The sequence below is a fragment of the Nicotiana tabacum genome, chromosome 6 (genome assembly GCF_000715075.1).
Source record: "Nicotiana tabacum cultivar K326 chromosome 6, ASM71507v2, whole genome shotgun sequence".
NCBI lineage: Eukaryota > Viridiplantae > Streptophyta > Magnoliopsida > Solanales > Solanaceae > Nicotiana > Nicotiana tabacum.
The window spans coordinates 109,488,811-109,515,135 of NC_134085.1; the positions used below are offsets into that span (position 1 = coordinate 109,488,811).

Consider the following 26,325-nt stretch of genomic DNA (forward strand, 5'->3'; position numbering starts at 1 on the left):
CTTATCTTTATTTTCATATAATCTTGAAAACATAAAAATAATAGTTTCATGTTTTAACATAGCTTAGTTTAATCAATTAAGATTCATTTTATATTTTTATATTATAAATTGTATATAATTTTAGAAGGAGGAATTAGTTTTGGGTTGGTTTATCCCGTCTTTATGAATTTTGTAGTTTTTTTAGTTCTTTAGCCCAATTTTAAGGCCCAATAATACCAAACTCATACCCCATTAACCTAAAAACCCTTCTATATAACAAAAAACTAGTCTAAAAAAATATCCTAGACTTAGATCCCTACCCTATATGATCCGCCATTTTTTCTGACTTGAGGGAATACAACAACGGCTTCAGTCATCTTCTTCATCAAAAAAATGCCGAAAAACCTTAGACATTCAAGAGCAAAATCGTCAACCACTCCCTCAACACCCAATTCTCCAGACCTAGACACAATACACAAGGAGACCTAATTTCCCAAAAATGAAAAAACAATTCCTAAAGCTAAGTGATAGCAGCAAGACCGCCTGAGCAACCTCACCTTCCATGCCATTCTTTTAGTTTCATACTGTCCTTCTATTCTCCTCTCACAATAATTATTCTATACAATATTTTTTGGAATTTGTGTGACTTTCAATTTTGAAGAAAATCGTGATCTAACCTGCTACGAATCAGTGTTTGAATATCAGTGAAGAAGATACAAAATACTTTAGTTTTCCTCTCTGTTTTTAATCCAATTTCGTGAAGGAAAAATCAGAACAAAATATGACTATAAGCCGAAGTTTGAAGCTGGTTTGAGTTGTCGGCGTGAGGTTTGTTCGAGGTTCTGTCGCATTCGTGTTCCCGTTGGCATCTTTGGTCATTGCTCAATTTTTTCGGCTAGATTCTCGTTTTGCTTTCCGATTAAACAGAGATGTAAATCCAGAGTTCTATTGATCGGAGATAAATCCGCAAACTAAGGTCTGTTTCTTATACCTATCTCGTTACGCTAGTTGATGAATTGTGTTAATTATTTGCGGCTCTTCGATCCTTTATTTAGTCAATTTCACAATCTGTTTAATAAGTAGTAACTACTACATGCCTATAGCAAAATCTAATTACCAAAAAGTATTGGTTGGTTTATATGTAATGCTAACATGATTAGGCGTAAAATAATAGAAGTAAAGGCATCAAATTCAAGTAGAAACGTGTTACTAATTTTTAAAAGATGCAATAACTAACCAAACTTGCTAACATCGCAAGCACAAGAGGACTCATGCATTAAGGTAATAGGTAAATTTTCATGATAATTTGGATACATTCTTTAAGTCATTAAATGGGTAACTAAAATAAGAATGCAAAATATCTGTTATCAAGAGAATTAGTGTGTTGTTGGGGTATAATGATGAATCTCCAAAAATGAGCAAACTTAATTGAAGGGCAGGAACCAATTGATAGTCTTGTGATACTTTTTCCTGTTGCTTTCAGAGTTGTCTTATTTACTTATAAATCGCTAGTACCATGTTTAGGCCGACCATAGGGTGGGAAAACTTTTCAGCGCGTAATAAATTATCGTGGCCATGGGTACGGTTCCCGTGGCATGGTCGCGATACATAAATCTCAATTCGGATGTGCATTTCATATGACCCGACCATAATCTTGAATAATAATAATATAGAAATAAACATGTTGTAAATTACGGGTACATTTCATATGACGCGGTTCGCAATATGTACGACAATCGTGATTTGTTCCATAAACATTAAAGGCGGTTAGAAAGTTAAAAAATGCACAATGGGTATGAAATAAGTAATTAATCAGATAATTAGGTCAATAATAATAGTTGAGCGACTGTGCTAGAACCACGAAACTCGGGAATGCCTAACACCTTCTTCCGGGTTAACAGAATTCCTTACCCGGATTTTTATATTCGCAGACTGTAAAACAGAGTCAATCTTTCCTCGATTCGGGATTTAACTGGTGACTTGGGACACCATAAATTATCCCAAGTGGCGGCTCTGATTTTTAAATAAAATAATCCCGTTTCGATTGTCACTTAAATTGGAAAAAACTCCCTTATATAATCCTTCCGGGGGTAGTAAAAAGGAGGTGTGACACCGAGGGGCTCAGGCGTGTTTCAGATTGATTTTGGAGCATTTTGGAAATTTTTGGCTAAGGCTTATTGCTGCTGGTTCTGGTGGAGCCGCAGAAGCGAAGGTTGTTGGCGCACCTGCGCGTGTGTAGAGGCGGAAAATATCCGCAGGTGCGGAAGGGTCGGTCTCCATGGGCTTCGCAGATGCGAGATTCCATTCACAGAAGCGGAGGTCGCAAATGCGACATTTTAACCGCAAATACGGAATCGATGGGCAGAATGTTATAAGTTCGAGGGTTGGTTATTTTTATCACATATTGAGCTATGGACTTCGGAATGGAGCGATTTTTGGAGCAAATTTCATTGCAAGGATTGGGGTAAGTATTCGCTACTCGGGTTTGGTTATATTTCGTGAATCTATCTTCAATTTTAGCTTTTGGTTGATGAATTTTAAAGAGGAGATGGGGGCTTTTGGCTTAAAGTTTCATAATATGAATTTTTGAGTTTTCAACATCGAATTGGAGTCAAAATTGAGTGAAACTAGTATGGTTGGACTCGTAATTGAATGGGTTGTCGGATTTTGTAAGTTTTGTCGAGTTCCAAGGTGCGGGCCCAGGTGTGATTTTTGGCCGGATTTGGGATTTGATTTAGGATCTGATTTTTATTATTTGGAATTGTTTCCTTGGGCTTTATTTGATGTATTTGAGTTTCTTTTGGCTAGTTATTAGCCGTTCGGAGATTGCTACGCGCGTGATGGCATTTTTGGAGCATCACTTGGCTTGCTCGGTATTGGAATTTGGCTTGTTTGAGGTAAGTAACTCTTCTAACCTTAGTGCTGAGTGTATGAAACCTCGATGGGAGCTGGATTTGAAGATGTACCTGCATTCCAATTTAGCTACCTCTTGTTCATGGTAGCCGTAGATTTATAAAAGCTCTGTTTATGTACTTTTCAAACCGAAGATGTATTTACTTCATATCAGCTTTGTAAATTCTATACTTAGAAGCTCATGATTTGTACCACCAGTCCTTGAGAAAGTGTATAAGATTTGGATAATACTCTTGTTTAAATTGCCTTATTAAATATTATGGGAATTGGATAGTATAGTTAGCTTACTGAGCGGGTTGGGTTAGGTTCCATCACGACTAGTGGATTTTGGATTGTGATAGATTGGTATCAGAGCTCTAGGTTAATAGGTTCTACAAGTCATGAGCAAGTGTCTAGTAGAGTCTTGCGGATCGGTATGATGACGTCCATACCTATCTTCGAGAGGCTACAAGACATTTAGGATATACTTCCCATCTTTCTTTCCTTATCGTGCGACATTGATTCAGCTTGAAGCGCAATCCTTTGAATTCCTTCCACGCATTCGTATGCACACATGAGCACTCGGTATCAGCTGTGCACCGACGGCTTGTGATTTCATGGATGAGGCATGAGATGTTGATTGTGTGAGCACGTGCTTTTGGATTTATATGTCCGGTAGTGTCCTTATTAGTGGAATTTGTGGCTGGATGACTGTGTGATGAGTATGATATGACTGAAGAGATATGTTCATATAGGTTGAATGTGACAAGAAATTTTTGCTTGAGGTGTAGAAAGGACTATCGGGTGCTTGATTTATGTCTTGATGTGACGTATAGTCTCGAATTATGAGTGAATTGAAGGATCTTTCATGTTGTTTAATTGTGGAATAAATTAGATTCTCATGTCTTGTTGACGAGTTCAGAATCAGGAAGATTAAGTAATTGTGTAGTAGTTATGACTGTGGAAGGGTATAGAAAGATGTTAGTTCGAGGCTAAGCAGGTGGGTTATCTCCTACGGGATGTCTTGAGGTTGTGTGATCCCTACTTTATTTTGTTGAGAGTTCTCTTTACAAGTGAATTATATATAGTGCAATTTGAGTTTGGATCGCTTGTGAAAGTTGGCTTGAGTGTTACGAGGATGAATACGAGATTTGCAAATAATTTGAGGTATTATATGGTTTGTGTTACATGAGCTTAGGAAGGATTTAAATGAATCCGATTGCGGTATTATGCTTGTATGGGGGTGGCTATTATAAGTTATCAGATGCTTTATTCCTTGGCTTTGAGCCAAGTGGGGGAGTCTGCTATCGACGGGGTGATTGCATGGTTATGTGTTGTATTGGTTTCGGGTTTGTGGTATACTTGTGAATAAATTATGATTTGCAGAGGTGGAGATCGAGGATGACTCGAGTAAAGAAATTTCTGGATATGGGTTGTATTATGTTTTGTGGGTATATGGGAAACATTGTAAAGGATATAGTGTGCATGAAGTAGGGGTTCACTCGGTTGCTTCGGAGCATGGATTACTTCCTTGGGTGTTGTTGTACTAATGGGGCACAAGTCGTTTGGTTCGCTTGGTTGGTTTAATTGAGATCTGAGTAGAGTGGAAGACTCTCAACAATAGTTCTAATGGATGCAAGATTTAAATGTAGCAGTTGGGAACTTTTAGGATTTGTATATGGTTAGAAACTGAGATCTTCATTAGAGAGTGTCGGGACTCTCGATATTTCTATATCCTTATGGATTCTACATTTCAGTATCAGGAAGGTAAAAGAACAACTTGAAATTCGTAGGAGGTCTCTTCGGAGTGAGTATCTCAGTTGTGGTATTTTTGGGGTGCTTAAGAGAGCATTCAACAGCTTATGAGCCTTAGGGCGGTGTGTTTTTATGCTAGGGTCTAGTGTGGTGAGTTTTGGTTGAGGATTGTGGTATTATGGCAAGGAGAGGTATCAATTTGAAGGTAATTCGAGAGGAACTCGGAGAATTTGGACAACTTAGTAGTAGGTTAAATCAGCACAATAATGGATAAAATCGGTTCCTTGGGTACTTAAGATGTGGCTAGTCTCTACAGGTGTTTCGTGGTAATGCTCTTCGGTTTTTGGTGACATGCGTGGCTTGGTTGAGTTAGAGATATTTAGTTTTGATGGCTTGATTATGGGAAAATGGGTTTCGAAGTGTTCTCAATTATTCCTACCATAGTTCAAAGAGTATATTTCCTACGGGCGTGAGGAGCATGTGATGTATAGTGATTTTCTCCGGATGGAATCAAATGAAAAGTTCTTAGCTAATTGAGTATGTAGTTGCTTGTGACTTGGAGTGGATTACGAAGTTCTCGTATATTTTTCATATGATGTCATGGTATATGCGGTGTATTGTGTAGGATTGAGATTTGCATGTGTAAGGTCACAGTTCAAATTTGAAGGGAATGACATGAATTCTTAGGCAGTATGGACGATCTCAGATGGCTAGATAAATGATATTACTATTAGATATGGCTTGATGAGAGTGTAAGTTTCAGAAGGGGCACTGTGTTTCGATTTATGGATACTTCATTCATATTGCAACACTCTCTTGGTTGATCGACTGCTGATGTTCAAATTTTACTTTGTGGCACAGAAGAATTTTAGAAGTATTCCTCATGGGATGATCGTGTATTAGAGATGTATTAGATATTCGGGCGGTGGAGTTGGGATCAGATACGGTGATTCATGTGTGTTATGGATTTGGAGACTGGAGTTCTCATAAGTAGATTATTTCGTGGTTGTAGACCGTGAAAATGTGGCCAAAGCTAGTAAGAGGATGGTATGTGTTATGGTTGTGTCATTGTGGATCCTCGGAGGGTTACTTATCTATTTTTGGGTGTCTAGAGCTAATTCGGAGGTCCATTGGTAGGCCCAATTAGGATGTGTATTCTACACCGAGCCGGATTAGTTGGCTCCATACTGCTATTGTTGCGGGATGTGTCATTCGGTTGTTGTTGAGCTTATTCGTGTTCTGAAATGATCTGTGAGTTACTCTTTCATGCCATGAGGGGTTGTGATTCGTTGGTTATATGCACACATGGTGTGGTGCTATTTGGTCTGTATAGCGGAATTTGAGCGAGATAAGTATTTGGGTATTTTGTGATTGATTGCGCGTTGGCTATATTCTTTCCGGATTGTGGAATTGTGTTATTTTCCCTCCGTGGTTATGGTAATGCACTTTTGATACTTGATATTGAATTTCGCATGGTCATTGATTTTGAGAAGGGTGGCTCGAGGTATATAATATAGACTAACGTTTGGATGGGGTCACACATTGTAGCAGAGTTATATTGGGGTATGATCCTTTGTGTTAGGTTCGTGTGTTTTGGTTCTACGGTGTGTGATGGATTTTCAGCATTTCGTTGGGGTAGTACTTGTTAAGCTTGCGGGACAGTTATCTTGTTTGAGTTATTTTTTATGATTTGACTACATTTGGATTGTTGCTTACTAGTGCGCGGAGTGCATGGGTTGTGGCTTAAGATTGTATTGAAGTAGCATGTCACTAGAGTGATCATGTTAGATGAGATGAGGTCATCGTACCTAGAATGGGTGCTATCGGATCTGATTGCGGTATATTTGGTAGGATATTGTTGCTGATCGGCTTAGAAATTTGCTATAGTTCCTATAAAAGGAGAGGGAGTTCCACAACTGGTTGATCTGACGAATGGTTATGAGTTTCTGCGTGTTTCTTTTATCATTAGCAGTGTACGAAGGTTTTAGAACAAGACTTTGTTTGATATGAGAATTATTACTGGTATTGAGTTATTTTGAGCAGCTATTGTAATTAGATTCTAATTATCACTATGAGTATTTGAGTTATGCGGTGTATCATGTGATAACATCTTGGGTTATGACTACGGCTTGATACAACTTGTTCAGACTTATATAGTGTGTAGATGTAAGATTCAGATCTTATGGAAAATTCCGAATGTTGGAAATTTGGTTCTAAGGTTTATAAACTAGGTTGAATTATGAATTTTCAGTTATGTTGTGTTATCAGACTTATATGGTATAGGGTGACGTGGGATCACCCCTGGGTATGTGCATGTTAAAGTTACACGGCGATTTGATGGCTTTTGGAACAACTCTAGGCACGCTCGGTTGTTTGAGGGCATGAGTAGCTATATATAATGTATTATTACTTATGTGAATCGTCGGTTTTGATTTTTAGGTTATTCAAAATTGATTTAGAAGAATGATTCTCAGCTAGAAGCTTTAAATTTGAAAGGTTTGACCAAGTTTGACTTTTTAGTATTTTGACCTCGGATTGAAATTTTGATGGTTCCATTAACTCCATTGGGTAGTTTTGGACTTAGGAGCGCGTACAGATTGTGATTTGGAGGTCCGTAGTAGAATTTGGCTTGAAGTGGCGAAAGCTAAAATATTGGAAAGTTTGTCCAGGAGTGGACTTTTTGATATCAGGATCGGATTCCGATTCCGAAAGTTGGAGCAGGTCCATGATGTCAAATGTGACTTATGTGCAAAATTTGAAGTTAATCGGACGTGATTTAATAGGTTTCAGTATCAGATGTGGAAGTTTGAAGTTTCAAGTTCATTGATTTTTGAATTTAGGTGTGATTCGTCGTTTCGATATTGTTATGTGTATTTTGAGGCCTCGAGTAGGTCCGTGTTATGTTATGGGACTTGTTGGTATGTTTGGACAGGGTCCCGGGGGGCTCGGGCGTGTTTCGGATTGATTTCGGAGCATTTTGGAAATTTTTGGTTAAGGCTTGTTGCTGCTGGTTCTGGTGTGACTGCACATGCGGCTAGTTTTCGTAGGTGCGATGGTCGTAGAAGTGACAGTGGAGCCGTAGAAGCGGCGAGTGGCGCAGAAGCGAAGGTTGTTGGTGCACCTACGCGTGTGCAGAGGCGGAAAATATCCGCAGCTGCGGAAGGGTCGGTCTTCATGGGCTTCGCAGATGCGAGATTCCATTCACAGAAGCGGAGGTCGCAGATGCGACATTTTAACCGCAAATACGGAATCGCTAGGCAGAATGTTATAAGTTCGAGGGTTGGTTATTTTTATCACATATTGAGCTATGGACTTCGGAATGGAGCAATATTTGGAGCAAATTTCATTGCAAGGATTGGGGTAAGTGTTCGCTGCTCGGGTTTGGTTATATTTCGTGAATTTATCTTCAATTTTAGCTTTTGGTTGATGAATTTTAAAGAGGAGATTGAGGGTTTTGGCCTAAAGTTTCATAATATGAATTTTTGAGTTTTGAACATCGAATTGGAGTCGGAATTGAGTGAAACTAGTATGGTTGGACTCGTAATTAAATGGGTTGTCGGATTTTGTGAGTTTTGTCGGGTTCCGAGGTGCGGGCCCGGGTGTGATTTTTGACCGGATTTGGGATTTGATTTAGGATTCGATTTTTATAATTTGAAAATGTTTCCTTGGACTTTATTTGATGTATTTGAGTTGCTTTTGGCTAGTTTTGAGCCGTTCGGAGGTCACTACGCACGTGATGACATTTTTGGAGCATCGCTTGGCTTGATCGGTATTGGAATTGGCTTGTTCGAGGTAAGTAACTTTTCTAAACTTAGTGCTGAGGGTATGAAACCCTGAATTACGTGCTATGTGATTGATGTTGAGGTGACGCACATGCTAGGTGACGGGCGTGTGGGTGTGCAACCTGTGAATTGTGATTCTGTTTTTTCATAGCACTGTTTAGTGGCCCTATTTTGTTGATATATGTATTTTTACCATGTGATTAAGTAACTGAGCTGTCAATCATGCTAGATATCATGTTTAGGTTTTATGATGATATTGTTAGGACACATAGTGGTCGTTTCTTACTGTCATCTCATTGACTTTATTGATATTTCGTACTCAGTCATATTCATGCATTCATATCATATCTCTGTCTCAGTTGTTGCTTATTGATACATCATATCATTGTTGTCGGGCTAGTTTTATGACATTGTGAGCCCGTGAGTGAGAATGGAGAGATTGATGACTGAGAGCCTGATTATGAGTGACAACTATGGGATCGGGCTGCACGCCGCAGCATGTTATATTGATTTATGCCTGGATCTGGCTTATGATAGCGCTTGGGTTGTAGGAGCCCCTCCAGAGTCTGTACACACCCCCAGTGAGCGCGGTTGATTATATTGAGGGATGGATCTTCCCTGGACATGGATCTTGCCCGAAGCATTTATATACCTGGAGATGGATCTTCTCCATGGGGTCGGATTGGCCTTCCTCGGTACTGAGTGACTGATGGTCAGTGATGTATATATTCCGGGATGGAGCTTCTCTGGGCCGTATGGGCCATATACAGTACCGAGTGGTTGAGCATTGATGAGTGGAAAGTCTGAAACAGTGAGATTGAGTACTCTGAGAGTGTGAGTACATGATTCATCTCTGAGATACATGGAATTGGCATGCACACATTACATACATGCATAGAGATGCATTTTTTCTCATGTTGTACGATATCACGTGATTCATGACTTTTTACACACATTGATATGTGGGCATAGAGAGGTATTTTACACTTGCTATCTAGAAAGAAAATGAAACATCTTATTTATTGTGGAAATGATTTTTGGGAAAATTTTCAATTTTCAAACTATCTCATATTTTTCGACGATTTCGTTAAAGGATTGGATTTTCACTTATATTCTTGAAAAGTGAAACTATTTTTGGAAAACTGTGGAAAAGCTGAACATTTTACCTCTAAATTACTTCCTTATTTATATGCTCTATGTTGTTGTATACGGCGAAATAAGAGGGCCTAATTTCTTGCTATCGAGTTACTTCAGAAGGACACCTCGAGACCCCGAGGACGCGAAGCTGTGACCGAGTTCCCTCCATCGGAGCTCGTCGAGGTCCGACTTAAAGAGGATACATATCGAGGCTAGAGTAAAATAGGATGTTCCCAAGGCACACGGCTGAGTCTAACAAAGCCGACCTACCTGGAGCCTGTATCAAGGTGTCACGTCTAGCCGTCCCATCTCCATGCCTTTACAATTAATACATTTTGTACTATAATGGGATTCCCCTCCTATATAAAGGGGATCCTCATGACTTTGTAAAGGGTTGCTGTTGCTCCAACCATTCTACATAGGATCAATAACATCTCTCTCTCTCTCTCTCCCTCTTTTCTCTCTAACGTATTTTCTCGATGTTATTGCTTACCACTTTCATATTTGTTCTTCATTCATTGCTTGTTATTGGCCATATAGAGCTTCCCTTGATTATACTCTAATTGTTAGCTCCTTCCCGGTTACCCCCGATAGCTCAAGCCCGAGCCCAGGCATCGACCTCGAGGCCCTTTATCGGTTAGCCCGAGGCCCGGACAGCTAACTCATCGGTTTGATCGTAACACTGTTTTAGCTCGCATTTCACCTTTATCTTCACATATCTAGCATCCACTGCTCTAAACAACTAGCATAAAAATAGATCACGTATTTTTAGAGTCCCATCAACAAATTTAATTATTATTACCATTTTCATGGTAAACAGTTTGGCGCCCACCGTGGGGCTAAAAATAATAGTGATTATTTTCTTGCTGGTTTCGTTACACAACACAAGTTATCTTTCACACTTTTTCTTGTCCAAGATCTTCGATTTCAGGTCAAAATATCTGGCTCGGTAAACAGAGTTGAGAATGACAACCTTGAAAACCACGGAGAAAACAGTGTGGCTGCTCCAATTGTTGGCGCGCTACCACAGAACCCCGATAATGCACTCGGACCTATTCCAGCGGACGCGGATTTGCAAGACGCGTAACAGGTCGACGAAACCTCACACAAAGACAGGAGAATACAACATGGAGACCAATAGGAAGCCCAAAAAACCCCGGTGCGGGAAGAACAAGAAGTTAGTCTTCAAGTTATTTTTGAAATATTGCAGGCACAACAGTTTGCTATTTTTCAGTTGCAAAGCCACCCGAAGACTCCCAACACAGTAGCACCGGAAACTACTCCCCCAGTTGAACAGGTACCGGAGAGATCGAGCAACAACGGATCGATAGCTGACCCTGCCATCGTGAAAATGCTCGAGGACCTTACCAAAAGGATCTAATCAGGCGAGAAAATGATAGTAGCCAACGATAAGAAGGTCGAGACCTACAACTCCAGGGTTGACCAAATCCTGGGCGCACCCCCGGTCCTGAAGGGTATAGATTCGAAGAAGTTCGTGCAACGGCCGTTCCCAGAGGAAGTAGCTCCGAAACCCATTCCAAAGAAGTTCAGAATGCCGAAACACCCAAAATACAATGTGACCTCAGATTCCGACGAACATGTCACTGCCTACATGTGCGCGGTAAAGGGCAATGACATAGGAGACGACGAGATCGAGTCCGTCTCACTGAAGAAGTTCGGAGAAACGCTCTCAAAGGGGGCCATGGTGTGGCATCACAACCTAGCTCTCAACTCCATAGATTCATTTGCCATTGGCAGATTCCTTCATAAAGGCACACGCTGGTGCCATCAAAGTAGCAACAAGAAAGTCTGACGTATTCAAGATTAAGCAAAGGGAGAATGAAATACTGCGAGAATTCGTATCTTGTTTCCAGACGGAACGAACAGAACTACCCCCGGTCTCCGACGACTGGGAGGTGCAGGCCTTCACTCAAGGCCTGAATGAATGAAGCTCGGTGGCTTCAGGACAGTTGAAACAGAACTTGATCGAGTATCTAGCTACGACCTAGTCAGACGTCCACAACCGGTACTTGTCGAAAATCAGGGTCGAGGATAATCAGTTGGGAGCCCCCTCGGGCTCAGTATATCCGAGCAGACTCCTGGCAAAGGAACCGAAACCAAACAAAGAAAGATACCAGCAATACATCAAAGATAGGAGGAATGCCCCGTGGCACAACCTACCTCTCAACGGTCAGAGAATGGATCAAGGAAAATATCCTCGAGGGCTCATCAACAGAGCCAAAATCGACGGAGACACGAGGCCAACGGGGGAACCTCACCTATCAAGATACAACTTCAACGTTGCTGCATCGGACATCGCGTCCACCGTCAGCAAAACTAGGGACATCATATGGCCCAGGCCTATTCAGTCGGATCCTTCCTAGAGGAGTCACCACTTGGTATGTGAGCTCCATAATATGCACAGCCATAGGACCCAAGATTGCCACCAGCACCGAAAGGAAATGGCCAAGCTACTTAGTAAAAGTTGCCGCCGAGAACTTTTGAGTGATCGGGCTCAAGTTCAGCTCCGAGAAAGAAAGGCAGCCAAGAAGAGAGAATCAAATGGGCCACAACACGTTATCATGGTATTGGAAGGGCGTCGACATGCCCCGGGAACTTGTGAAGAGGAGGACAAAAATATCCATCGCCGAAGAAAGACGAACCTGGGGATACGTACCTGAAGGTGCCCTCACATTCAGCAGGGAAGGCTCCGAAACCTCGCCTCAACTTCATAACAACGCACTGGTAACCTCTTTCCTCATTCATCCATTTCGAATAAAACGTGCGCTTGTGAATCCAGGTAGCTCGACCAACATTATCGGGTTGAGAGTGATAGAGTAGCTCAGACTGCTAGACCAAATCATGCCCACCTCTCGAATCCTTGATGGATTTAACACGGCGATCGAAACAACGAAAGGAGAGACCATTCTCTCAGCCGGCACAACCGGCGCAGACCGGAATGCCAAATTCCATGACATCAAAGGAGACGCGAGGCATAAACACCTAATTATTCAGATGGTCGCGGATGCACCATATGAGAGCGGTACCATCCCCCCTTCACCAAATGATGGAATCCCCAGCAAAGGGTGGAATTAAAACCGTCTACGTGGAACAACACTCATCAAGGGAAGTGTTCGCAATACGTAATGTAGCGTCGACACCAATATCTCCACTCTCGGAAGGGTCAAAGGATAATCAAACTACGTCTTCAGCTAAGACTGATTAAACACAGCGGAGGACCGTATCGAGTCCTCGCTCCCAACAATAGGGACACATCAGGCCTCGAAACATTGCCTTCGTACCCCACGATAAGGTAAGACCACCTCCTTCTTTCATTATTTTACACTAACCCATGTGCAGACACCCGGTCGGGGCGGTCGGATATACTGACCCAACCCGAAGATCTCAAGGCCTTAACGGTATCCATTGCATTCTTTTCCTTGGGCTGAGCTTTTGTCCCAAAAAGGGTTTCACCAGCAAAGTTTTTAACGAGGCAACGTACACGCACCACCTAAGGAGGATCCGACAAGCTTGCAGGGCTTCTTTTGCAATCAACCTCGAACGCTGGAAGGTACCTCTCTTGAAGATGACGTCTGCTCGGAAGGGCCAGGAAACGATGAACAAAGTTCCAATAGAAAATAACGTACCGGGCCAAACGGTCAAATGAACCGTGTCCGCATAAGCCGGGCTCGCGGCAACAAAACAACATGTACTTATGCCAAACAATCAAAGAATATCTTTCGCCAAAGCATCTCGTACTCCAAAGAAAATCCAACATCCTCACAGCAAGGATCCCTTCACCGAGAACGCCCCGAGATACTCGAAGAATAGCGTCAATAATTCGGCAAGGAAATAGCGGAATGTCTCCAAAAGAGAAGATGCCCCGAACACTTGGAGACTGGCATCACAAACTCAGAAAACACATGACCCCAGGTTCGGAATCTCCGAAAAAACGTAAGCCCTCATTGAGGCAATTCCAAGCTACCTCTGAGCCTAAACAAACTCGATGACTCGGAGACTGTCGCCAATCGCTATTCACTTAAAAACCCGATGCCATAAGGCCCCAAGAGGGCAGACTCGATCTAGCAAGAACTGTCTCAACAGGCATGAAAAAACTATAAGACCTCAACAGGCATGAACATACCGTAAGACCTCAACAGGAATGAACATACTGTAAGACCTCAATAGGCATGAACATACTGTAAGACCTCAACAGGCATGAACATACTGTAAGACCTCAACATGCATGAACATAATGTAAGACCTCAACAGGTATGAACATACTGTAAGACCTCAACAGGTATGAATATACTGTAAGACCTCAAGCAAGGCATGAATCACACTTGTACCAAGTGTCAACAAAACTGTAAGTCCTCAACAGGCATGAAAATTTTGTAAGACCTTACTACAGGCATAAACTCAATCCCGATGTTTAGGCTATATGTCGCATTTGTAAGACTCCCGAAAGGGCATACCCTCAATATAGACGCCTAAACTACTACACTCGGGATCAAAAATGGCTCCGACCAAACACAAATGACTACGGTCAATACAGCTGCACCAGCCAAATTAACGCGACTCGAGGACACCCGACCGTCGCTATAAAATCACAGGCCATTACTTCAAAAAGAACCAGTTAAACAGGATACCCTCGACAGGCAAATGAGCTTCGACCATGTCAGCTCCAAATCACAGGGCTTCGAGCTACTCAGCCTATGAGCTAAACCTTCCAAGGTGCTCGAACATCGACGCAAACGACTTGAAATCGAGGTTCTTCCCGAACCGACGACGGGTCAGGCAAAATCATTTCAAAAAGTCCTTAACGATAGGAAAACAAATCCTACAAATGCCTAAGGGCAAAGCGTAAGAGCCATTGCCGCTAGCCTAATGAGCCTCAGGGCCACACACACTAAACGATCGCAACAACCAGAAGCGTAAGAGCCACTGTCGCCAACTTAAAAATTTGAAGGCTTGAGGGTCAAAGTGAGCTCGAGTCGCAACCCGATTCGGAGACCGGACCCAAAATAGTTAACTATACATGCCCAGGGTCAAAGCATAAGAGCCATTATCGCCAGCATCATGAGCCTCAGGGCTACGCACATAAAAGGTCACTTCGACCCAAGGCATAAGAGCTGTTGTCGCTAGCCCACACAAATATTGTACTTAAGGGTCAATTGTGCTCGAGTCAAAACCCGACTCGGAGATTGAACATAAAATAGTTAAAATACAAATGCCCAAGGGCAAGGCGTAAGAGCCCCCGGGCCTGCCTGATGAGCCCCAGAGCCGTATTAACGAATCTAAGGATTCTCACCAACTCCGAAACCAGTCCACCTGGTCAAAGGCAAAGTAGAAAGGGGTACATAAGCAATGAAGCTTCAAGTTCTCTCCTATTTACATACATGAAAAAGTGCATCCTCTATCTACAAATGCGCCCTGGAAATATCGCATACAAGATGGCAAAGTCTACGCCCCGCCCCTAAGGGCTACGACCTATCAACCTCATCTTTGCTCTCCTCAGTGCTGGACAGGAGTAACCGAGCTTCATGCTCGTCCGCCCTCGCTCGCGCCAGCTCTTCCGGGAGAACAAAACCCCTGGCGTCGATCTCCTCAAGAACCCTTCTTTGGGATCTACAACGAACATATTCCTCGATCCTCTCTTTATGATCGAGGACCTTCTTCAACTCGGCTTTGGCATCGGTAGCATCCTTCATAGGAATTGCCATCTCCTGATCGACCTTAGTCCAACTCAATTCTGCTTCAGCCCGAGCATCAACGATCTCAGCCCTGACCTTCGAAAGCTCGGACTCGAGCTTCGTGGTCATATCCACTTAAACTGAAGCGTTGTCGCGATCCAAGGGGAGTTGGGCCTCGAAGGTAGGAACTTTATCCAAGGCACCCTTCTCCTCTGAAGCTTGAGCCTGCACCTAAGCTCTTAGCTAGCCATAGTCATTCCTAACTCGGTCGGCTTTACCCCTAAGGCGCTCCAGAGCCTCCGTCTTTTTCTGCAACTGGGATAGGCAAAAAATTAACCCAAAAGGTTAAAAAGCAAAACGCATACCACGAGAAATTACCTGCTCCATCAAATAGCTCTCGTAATTCGAGCTCCGGTACGCCTCATATCGCCAGTGTGTCAACTCAACTTTCTTCTCCTCGCAAAGGAGCCTAAGGGACCTACCCTCATCCAGAGCTTTTTGAAGCCTAGCCCCATGATGGAGCAGCTTAGACTTAAGCCTATCAAAGGCCTGCAGAAGAAAAAATCGATAAGGAAGGGAAGACGCGAGATGCGGAAGGCCTGTGCCAAAACTCACCGCAAAGTGAAGCCGACAGACTTCCTCGAAGGCCGAGCACACTTCTGTTGATCCAGCCCCCTCGGCCCTGGAAGAACCAACCTCGGTCGAAGCATGATCACTTAGAGAAACCACCTCTCCAGAGCCAGAGATTTTGGGTACAGCAGGCTCGGGCGATGTTTTCTCCTCAAAGACTCGGCCCCATTTCGTCCTGCTGTGAGCTCCATCGCACTGCAAATGCATATTCCAATTATCATTATCGTCCTTCAGCTCAGAAGCTGGCAACTCCACTCCCTCTCCGGAGGAGCACAACCTCACCCTTGGAGACCCTCCAATACCTACGACGACAAGATTATTACATGAAAAGGGGGGAAAATATCTTCCCAAATGTACGAAGGATAAGGTAAAAACAGCGTATGCACGTACCGTGGTATTTAGCTTCCCATCTGCCCCGAGATACAACTCGCCACCTATGCTCATCACAAGTCGAATGGGTCACCAGCTTCCGGACCCAGCCGGGCAAACATGAACTTCGCTCGGCGCCCATGAAATTTTTGCAAAAAAGAAGGAAACACGATTACTAAACTAGCTTTCACCATGAGCGAATCTGAGCAAGCATGAGATGCTCCACTCACGCGTGTAATTCCATTCCTCGGGGAATGGCATAAGTTCTGTAGGGATAACGTCAGTCGTCCGAACCCGGACGAATTGACTAATCCACTCTCGATCTCCATCTTCCTCATCATCAATAACAAAGGGCGTGGACGAACGACACCGCAAGGTTAGCAGGCCTCGATGATGAAAGGGCCGGTACAGTCTGACGAGGTGACTGAGAATGAATTCAAGCCTTGCTTTCTCTACAAAGAACCTCATCATCAACACTATTCGCCAAAACGATGGATGTATCTTTGCCAAAGTAACCCGGTACTTTAAACATAAATCGAGCACGACCCTATCAAGGGGGCCTAGTGCGAAAGGGTACAAGTACACATTCAGGAATCCATCGGCGAGGTCCGTGATACCCTCATCTGGGGGAAGCGCCTGCAATGCGACCCCCTCGCCCCATCCACAGTCTCTCCTCACTAGCTCCATATGCTCCTCTCTTATCGAAGACATAGTCTTTAGAGTAAACTCCCGTGGATCCTGAGCACTGGGAGTGGAACTCTCCCCTCTCCGTCGGGCAAACCCTGAAGTGGAAGTCATGGCTATGGTGGAACTAGCAAACTGAAGCGGGAACCTATACAAACACTTTAGCGCTAAGGTAACAAAGGACTCGATGCCAAAACGGGAGGATAACTATCTAAAATAATGAGATATTCTAAGAAGCGGGAGCAACCCCAAATATATGTGGGGAAACAGCAATGATTCGCCTACCCGAGTTAGGCCCCGAGAGACCAACGGCTTTGGTACGGGTTAAAAGGTCGAGTACCCGACCTCGAGGTTTCCTCTCAAGGAGAAAAACAAGCACTTCGAGCTCCTTCAATGAGGGCTCGACCTCAGGAAGTCGCCTAAATATAAGTAACCCCTCCTCAAAGACCTGCCTACAATGCCATAAAAGGTTATTCGCATCAAGTTAAAAGTAAATCTCCGAGTACCCGAAGCTGACTTTCACTCAGAGGCCGCTCTCAAAATTTCAAGGTTCGGTGCTCTATCTCCATGAGGCTCGAGGGCCCTGATGACCCGAGTTTATCGGACCGCTTCAGGCTTGACCCGAGGAACAACGATGAGCTTGAAAAGGAGCCATTTCTATCAACTGGAGACTAGAAAGAATGCTCGCACCCGAGTTGAATATTGACAATCGTCAACAGAGACATACATTCAAAATCCTCACAAATGCACAAGAATATACAAGAATATGGCAAATATCAAAAGTAGAAGTAAAAAAGATGTCCTTTTATTTCATAAATATTGGCTTACAATGGCCTCGAGGGGTCCTTACATACAAATTACAAAAGCCCGCAAGGGGTCCTTACAAAGAAATAAAGGGGTATACACCCATAGTGAAAACCTAAGAAGCTAGTCCATCCTCGAAGGTTCATCTCCGGTATCAGCATCCCCGAGCGTCGCCTCCTCGAACTCGCATCCTCGAAGGCAACTTCTTCGATCGCCATCTCCTCTAGGTTCCCAGCTCAATCCCGCAAAAAGTCCTCGCCGATGGAGAAGATGAAGAACAGGAAAAGGGGGGATGCAGAAGAGGCAGAGAAAAGAGACATAGCCCGTCGAAGCCAAAGGTTGAAGATTCGGCGGGCCCCTGCCTCAATGGCCAGTTGTGCCATTTTATCCCTTGGGAAAGAAAAACCTAAGGGATGAAGTGCCACACCAGGCCAGGGTAGGAGAGTGGGTAGTGGTGTATAGTCCGAATAACTTTCTAAAAAAGGGGAAAGTCGATTCCTCATCTATCGTCATCTCGAGCCAATAAGGACAGTAGTAACAATCACAAAAACAACGACAGCGATGGTAAGACTTTATAATCCCGCTCGACAAAGGGAAGCTCATGCAAAAGGCCACAACATAGCCTATGGGAATGCTGCCAAACAACCTTAAGGCCGTGAACTCCGAACATGGTGATCAACAATAGAGGAAGATGGCGAGGAGAAAAGGATGAATGATCAAATGAAGACACTTGGATAGAAAAATAATGCCAGAACGCTCCACATTGATATGTGGGCATAGAGAGGTATTTTACACTTGCTATCTAGAAAGAAAATGAAACATCTTATTTATTGTGGAAATGATTTTTGGGAAAATTTTCAATTTTCAAACTATCTCATATTTTTCGACGATTTCGTTAAAGGATTGGATTTTCACTTATATTCTTGAAAAGTGAAACTATTTTTGGAAAACTGTGGAAAAGCTGAACATTTTACCTCTAAATTACTTCCTTATTTATATGCTCTATGTTGTTGTATACGGCGAAATAAGAGGGCCTAATTTCTTGCTATCGAGTTACTTCAGAAGGACACCTCGAGACCCCGAGGACGCGAAGCTGTGACCGAGTTCCCTCCATCGGAGCTCGTCGAGGTCCGACTTAAAGAGGATACATATCGAGGCTAGAGTAAAATAGGATGTTCCCAAGGCACACGGCTGAGTCTAACAAAGCCGACCTACCTGGAGCCTGTATCAAGGTGTCACGTCTAGCCGTCCCATCTCCATGCCTTTACAATTAATACATTTTGTACTATAATGGGATTCCCCTCCTATATAAAGGGGATCCTCATGACTTTGTAAAGGGTTGCTGTTGCTCCAACTATTCTACATAGGATCAATAACATCTCTCTCTCTCTTTTCTCTCTAACGTATTTTCTCGACGCTGTTGCTTACCACTTTCATATTTGTTCTTCATTCATTGCTTGTTATTGGCCATATAGAGCCTCCCTTGATTATATCCTAACTGTTAGCCCTTCCCCGATTACCCCTGATAGCTCGAGCCCGAGCCCAGGCATCGACCTCGAGACCCTTCATCGGTTAGCCCGAGACCCGGACAACTAACTCATCGGTTTGATCATAATGCTGTTTTAGCTTGCATTTCACCTTTATCTTCACATATCTAGCATCCACTACTCTAAACAACTAGCTTAAAAATAGATCACGTATTTTTAGAGTCCCATCAATAAATTTAATTATTTTTACCATTTTCACGGTAAATAGTTATTATGAATTGTTGTTGGCTACTGGTGTTGGACCCGACCATGTTCCAGCTCATCACTACTTTCATCCTAAGGTTAGGTTTGTTACTTACCAGTACATGGGGTCGATTGTACTGATACTACATATCTACACATTGCATGTAGATGTTGGCTGCTGTGGTTGTTGTGTTCGATGGGAGCTAGATTTGAAGATGTACATGCGTTCCGGTTGTAGCTACCTCTTGTTCATGGTAGCCGTAGATTTATAAAAGCTCTGTTTATGTACTTTTCAAACAGAAGATGTATTTACTTCATATCAGCTTTGTAAATTCTATTCTTAGAAGCTCATGATTTGTACTACCAGTCATTGGAAAAGTGTATAAGATTTAGATAATTCTCTTATTTAAATTGCCTTATTAAATATTATGGGAATTGGATAATATAGTTGGCTTACCTAGCGGGTTGGGTTAGGTTCCATCACGAATAATAAATTTTGGGTCGTAACATATGATGACTCATCACATGGCTACAGTAACTCTCATAGGAGAGGTCTCCTTGATCATACACCCCATTTTCTTGGCAATGATCTCTATGTCTAAAAAACTGTGGGTACTACTTGAATCTAACAAGATAGACATGTTGTTATTTTTGGATTCTCCTCTTAGCTTAATGGTATTAGGAACTTCAGTACCTTATAAGGCATTAAGGCTGATTGCCTCATCAATTACCTCTTCCTCTTGTAGGTCAAAGGTTGTTTCTTCACACCGTGCATCCCCTGGCTCTTCTGCATTTTGATCAGTGGTTGCAGAGATGGCATTTAGCTGTCATTGTTTGCATTGGTGCCTTGAATGATATTTATTTCCACACTTGTAGCATAGTCCTTGGGCTCTCCTGCTTTCAAACAATTTATTTCCTTGATTACCCAATGAACCATTAGGAAATCTAGTGGCCTAAGATAAGTAGCCTATAACTAGTCCTTTATTCCTTTGCAACCTTTCTTTCTTGTTCAAAGATTCCAACAAATTCTCCTGAAGCCTAGCCTTCTTCACAACCTTACTAAAGGAATATGGATCCAACATTTTCATTGAATGCCTAATCTCTTCCTTCAACCCTTCAATGAAGAATTTTAGGAAGAATTCTTCCGGAATTGTAAGGTTTCTAATTAACGCCCAGGCCTTCAACTCTTCTAATTCCTCTAAGTATTCGCTAACAGTTCCTTTTTGTTCTACATTTTTTAATTCATCAATGAGGTTCAATTTACTGTTAGCTGCACCTTCAAATCTATTACAGATTTCTATAGTAAAATCTGTCCATCTAACTATTTATTTTCTAATATGGTAGGAGAAGAACCAAGATTCAGCCTTACCATTAAGGTGAAGAACAGCTTCTTCCCATTTCTGCTCTGGGTCTGTGATGTGGTTGTACTGAAAATACCTCCCACATCTGTGCAACTAGGCACATGGATCCATGCCTTCAAAATATGGAATTTCCCACCTTGAATGAGAAGAGTTCCTTTATGATTGGCCCAAAGAAGAATCACCATTTTCCCCCAATCGATGTCTACTGCCAGACCCCATGATTTGCAGACCTTCAGTCGGCGCACTACCCAGGATTCCTCCTTGTTGGGGAATGAGTTTCTCTATTAGCATGCCAATATGTTTACCTAGATATTCAATCTTCGAGTCGTTCGATGACATGTAATTCTGCGATTGTACTTCTAGTTTTTTGACTGACTCGTCAGTAGATTTAGACCTTATTTCTGCTCCTGTCATCGTGAATGTGGCCAGGAAATAGATCTGATACCAATTGTAATGAACTTATAAAATTGAAATGTAAACTAAGAAATTGTCACGAAAATGAATGAACAATGAACTTTTATTATTTCCTCTACTCAGTTACAATAGGAATTACAAATTGAATTGAAATTAATCTGCAACTCCATTAATGAATTCACAACCTGAAAAAATATTAAGATGAGTAAAAGAAGAAGAGAGGAGGGAGATGAACGTGAGAGAGAATAGTGAGAAGAGAAAGAAAGAATTACTGGCCAAAACTAATTCTGTTGGGCCCAATCCAAATCTGTTAAGATAGCCCAATCCCTTAATGTAATGACCCGATCGGTTGTTTTGAGAAATTGCACTTCGCTCGCCAGTACTCGGGCATGACTAGACCCGTATGATGTATTATGACTTATGTAAATCGCCAGTTTTGGTTTTCAGGATAATCAGAATAGATATGGAAGAATGATTCTCAACTTGAAGCTTTAAATTTGAAAGGTTTGACCCAGTCTTGACTTTTTAGTATTCGATCTCGGATTTGAATTTTTATGATCTGGTTAGATCCATTGGGTGATTTTAGACTTATGAGCATGTTCGGAATGTATTTTGGAGGTCTGTGGTAGATTTAGGCTTGAATTAGCGAAATTGGAAATTTGGTGTTTTCCGGTCGGTAGTGGAAATCTTGATATCGAGGTCGGAAAGGAATTCCAGAAATTAGAGTAGGTCCGTAGTATCATTTGTGACGTGTGTGCAAAATTTCAGGTCATTCAGCTGAGGTTTAATAGGTTTCGGCATCGTATGAGGAATTCGGAAGTTTGGAAATCCTTAGGCTTGAATCCGAGGGTGATTTGATGTTTTGATATTGTTTTGAGTGTTTTGAAGGTTGGAATAAGTTTGAATGGTGATATGTAATTTGTTGGTATTATTGGTTGAGGTCCCGAGGGCCTCGGGATGATTTTGGATGGTTAACGGAGAGTCTGGATGAGGAATAAGGCAGCTGAAGTTGCTGCTTCTGATGTTTCCGCACATGCGGAGTTGGAATCGCAGGTGTGATGATCACAGATGCGGAAGATGAATCACGGATGCGGGATTTTGAAGAGCTGAGGCAGGAGGCACAGGTGCGGATAGTGAAGCGCACCTGCAAGATCGCAGGTGCAGTGTTGTGATCGCAGAAGCGGTTTCTGAGGGCATAAGTGGGAATCGCACTTGCGATGGATATTCCACAGGTAAGGCATCGTAGAAGCGACATTTTGACCACAGATGCGGTACCTCTGGACAGAAAGTATAAATTGTGGACTTCGCGAATTTTGGTTCATTTTCCACCATTTTTAGTCGGCTTTGAAGCTTTTGAGAGAGATTTTGAGGAGGAATTCAAAGGTTTATAAGTAAGGTAAGCGACTTGAGCCCTAATAATCGTATATGTGATGATTTCGCGTTGTGTAATCATGGAATTTGTGGAAAAATTAGGGATAAAATTGGGGAATTAGGGCTTGAAATTGGAGAGTATAAATTAGGGATTTGATGGGTCATTTGAGGTCCGATATTGGTAAATTTGGTATGTATGGACTCGTGAGAGGATGGGGATTCTGGTTTTATGATTTTTATCGGATTCCAAGACATGGGCCCGGGGGTCAGGTTTGACCAATTTTGGGATTTTTGAGTTTATTTGATTACTTTCACTTGGGCTTTGTTCCTTTAGCGTGTATTAATGATATAATACTAATTTTGGTTAGATTTGGAGCATTTGGAGGTTGAGTCATGAGACAAAGGCATCGCGGGTTAGAGTTCGATCCGGTTTGAGGTAAGTAATGATTGTAAATGTTCTCCTGAGGGTATGAAACCCTGAATTTCACATTGTTCTACTACTTTGAGGTGACGCACATGCTAGATGACGAGCGTGGGGGCATGCACCGTTGGGGATTGTGACTTGGTCTGTCCCGTATGACTAGTAAGTCGCGTATTTGATTGAAAACTATTTGATAATATTGTGTTTTAGAAAGTATTACTATGTTTTGGGCTGAATGCTATATTTGGGCCTCGTGCCAAGCTGTTGGACCCTTAGGGGATTTTGACTATTATTCCTCACTGTTTTAATTTAATATCTATACTCAGTCATGCTATTTTTTACTAACTTCATAACTCAGTCTTTATTCTCCGTGTTTGATGCATAAAATGATATTTTAGGCTGAGCACCCTATTTTACTGTTAGCCCGAGTGGCTTGAGAGATTCCTGACTGAGTGAGGCTGATGGGCTGTGTTGTGAGGATATTATGGGATCGGGTGGCACGCCGCAGTAGGTTGTTACTGATTCATGATATTGTGAGGCCGAGGGCCTAGATTGATTCATGCCAAGAGATGGCTTGTTTTTATGAGGCCGAGGGCCTGATTTATTATGCCACGAGATGGCTTGTTATAGAGCTTGAGTTGTAGGAGCCCCTCTAGGAGTCTGCACATCCCCCAGTGAGCGTAGGTCTAGCACTTGGGCTATAGGAGCCCATCCGGAGTCTTACACCCCAGTGAGCGCGGGTACCCTGAGTGCGTGATATGTTGTTGCGCGAGGGGCTGTTCTTGATTCATGTTATGCCCGAGGGGCTGCTGACGAGTGATTGTGAGGTATGCCCGCGGGGTTGTGTATGAGTGGCAGTGATGATTTCCCGAGGGGCTATTGATGGCTTATGTTGTTCGAGGGGCCGTTTATGATTTATGTTGCCCGAGCGGCTGTATACGAGTGAGTTTTTACCCGAGGGTCCGACTATGTTTTCATCATTTCTACTCACTATTTCATCACTTGTTTGAAAACTGCTGAAAGATGTTTTAAATGGATTTTTCACATCTTCAAATGATTTTTACCGACAACTGGATTTTTAACGAAATAATTTGATTTACACACTGTTTTGGAAACACACTATACTTATTGTGGTGTTATGACGTGGATTATGTGTTTTCTTACTGCTCAGTCTTTATTTACTCTTATTACTTACTGAGTTGGTGTACTCACATTACTCCCTGAACCTTGTGTGCAGATCCAGGAGTTGCGGTTGTGATAGCGAGCGCTAATCTTCATCCAGCGGGTCTTTTGGAGTTGGCAAGGTAGCTGCATGGCGTTCGCAGCCTTGCTCTTCTCCCTCTTATCTTCCCTAGATTATATTAGTATTATTCCCAGACTTTGATAGACTACATTGTATTCAGACAGTTCCTAGTAGACGCTCGTGACTTGTGACACCCCGATGTTGGGCTTGTGTTATTTTTCGCACTTATTATTAGACTCATGTTATGGAATTTTTATCGATTAATAGCCTAAAAATGTCTTTTATGAAATACTGGTCTGATTTGGGATTTGTGTCGGCTGGCCTAGTTTCATGATAGGCGCCATCACGGTCAGGTCGATTTTATGGTCGTGACAAGTTGGTATCAGAGCCTATGTTACATAGGTCTCACGAGTCATGAGCGGGTTTAGTAGAGTCTCGTAGATCGGTACGGAGACATCTGTACTTATCTTCGAGAGGCTACAGAACCTTTAGGAAAAACGTTACATTCTTGAATTCTTATCGTATGACATTGATTCAGCTTGAAGCTTAACTCCTTGAATTCCTTCCACGCATTCGTGTGCACACATGAGCGCTCATTCATCTGTGCATCGATGGCTTATGATTCCCTGAATGAGGGACGAGATGTGATTTTTGTATGTTGATGTTGGGCCAGTTTGGAGGACTTAAGGTCGGGCTTTGCCTGTAGCTTGAGCACTGAGGTGTTAATTGTGTGAGCACATGCTTTTGGACTTATATGTTCGGTAGTGTCCCTATTAGTGGAAGTGACGGCTGGATGGCTACGTGATGAACATGATGTTACCGCGAGATGTGTTTATATGATTTAATATAACGAGAAGGGTCCGTTTGAGGGTAGAAAGAACTAATTGATGCTTGATTTCCATCTTGATTTGATGTATAGCCCCTAGTTAGGGATGTGTTGAAGGATCTTTTCATGTTGTTTAGTTGGGGAGTGAGGTAGATTTTATGTCGTGATATGAGTTCAGACTTAGGAAGATTAGGTGATTGCATGATGTTTATGGCGGTGGAATGGTATAAAGAGAAGTTAGTTTGAGGCAGAGCGGGTGGGTTATCTCCTGCAGAGTGTTCTGAAGTTTGTGTTATCCCTATGTTGTTTGTTGAAAGTCCTCTTTTAATAGTGAATTACATATGTTGCAGTTTGAGTTTGGATCGTGTATGAGAGTTGTCTTGATTGTTACGAGGGTGAATGCGAGATTTGTAGATGATTTGAAGTACTAGATGGTTTGTGTTGCACGAGCTTATGAATGATTTAGTTAAACCTTACTATGGTATTATAACAGTAATAGAGTATGGGCATTATGAGTTTTTGAGGGTTTTGGCCTATGGCTTTGAGCTAAGTGGGGGAGTCTGCCATTGATAAGTTGATTGCGCGGCTAAATATCGTATCAGTTTTAGTTTGAGGTATACTGGTGAATTAGTTATGTCTTACAGAGGTTGAGATTAAGGATGACTTGAGTAAAAGAAATTTTGGATAGGGGTTGTGTTATGCTTTATGGGTGTATAAGAATCATGGAATGACTTGAGCTGTTATTGGTGAAGGATGTAATGTACATGGAGTAGGAATTTATTTGGTTGCATTAAGGTGGGGTTACTTTCTGGGGTGTTGGAGTGCTAATGGAACATAGGTCGTTCGGTCTATTTGATCAGTTTAATTGAGTTTTGAGTAGAGTGGATGGATCTCGAGAAGGGTTCTAATGGATTCAAGATTTATATGTAATTGGGGATCTTCAGGATGTGTAATTGGCTAGAAATCGAGGTTTTCCTTGGATGGTGTCAAGACTTGTGACATTTCTACATCATTATGGACTCTACATATCAATATCAGGAAGGTGAAGTTAATGGCTTTGGATTCGCAGGAAGTCTCTTCAAGGTAAGTATTATGAGCCTTAGACAGTGTAGTTTTATGCTTGGGTCTCGTGTGGTGAGTCTGGGTTGAGAATTGGGGTATTACGATGAGGGGAGGTATCAATTTGAAGGGAATTCAAAAGGAACTTGGATAAATAGGACGGCTTGGTAGTAGG

At 42.4% G+C, this 26,325-nt stretch overlaps 1 long non-coding RNA gene across 1 annotated transcript; it reads left to right on the forward strand.

Annotated features, from left to right (window-relative positions):
- The first annotated feature begins 292 nt into the window (after window positions 1-292).
- Window positions 293-24,525, forward strand: LOC142181704 (uncharacterized). Its single transcript, XR_012710620.1, has 3 exons — window positions 293-955; window positions 8,331-8,418; window positions 24,260-24,525. It is a non-coding gene; the product is annotated as an uncharacterized LOC142181704 (long non-coding RNA).
- Window positions 24,526-26,325: the final 1,800 nt, after the last annotated feature.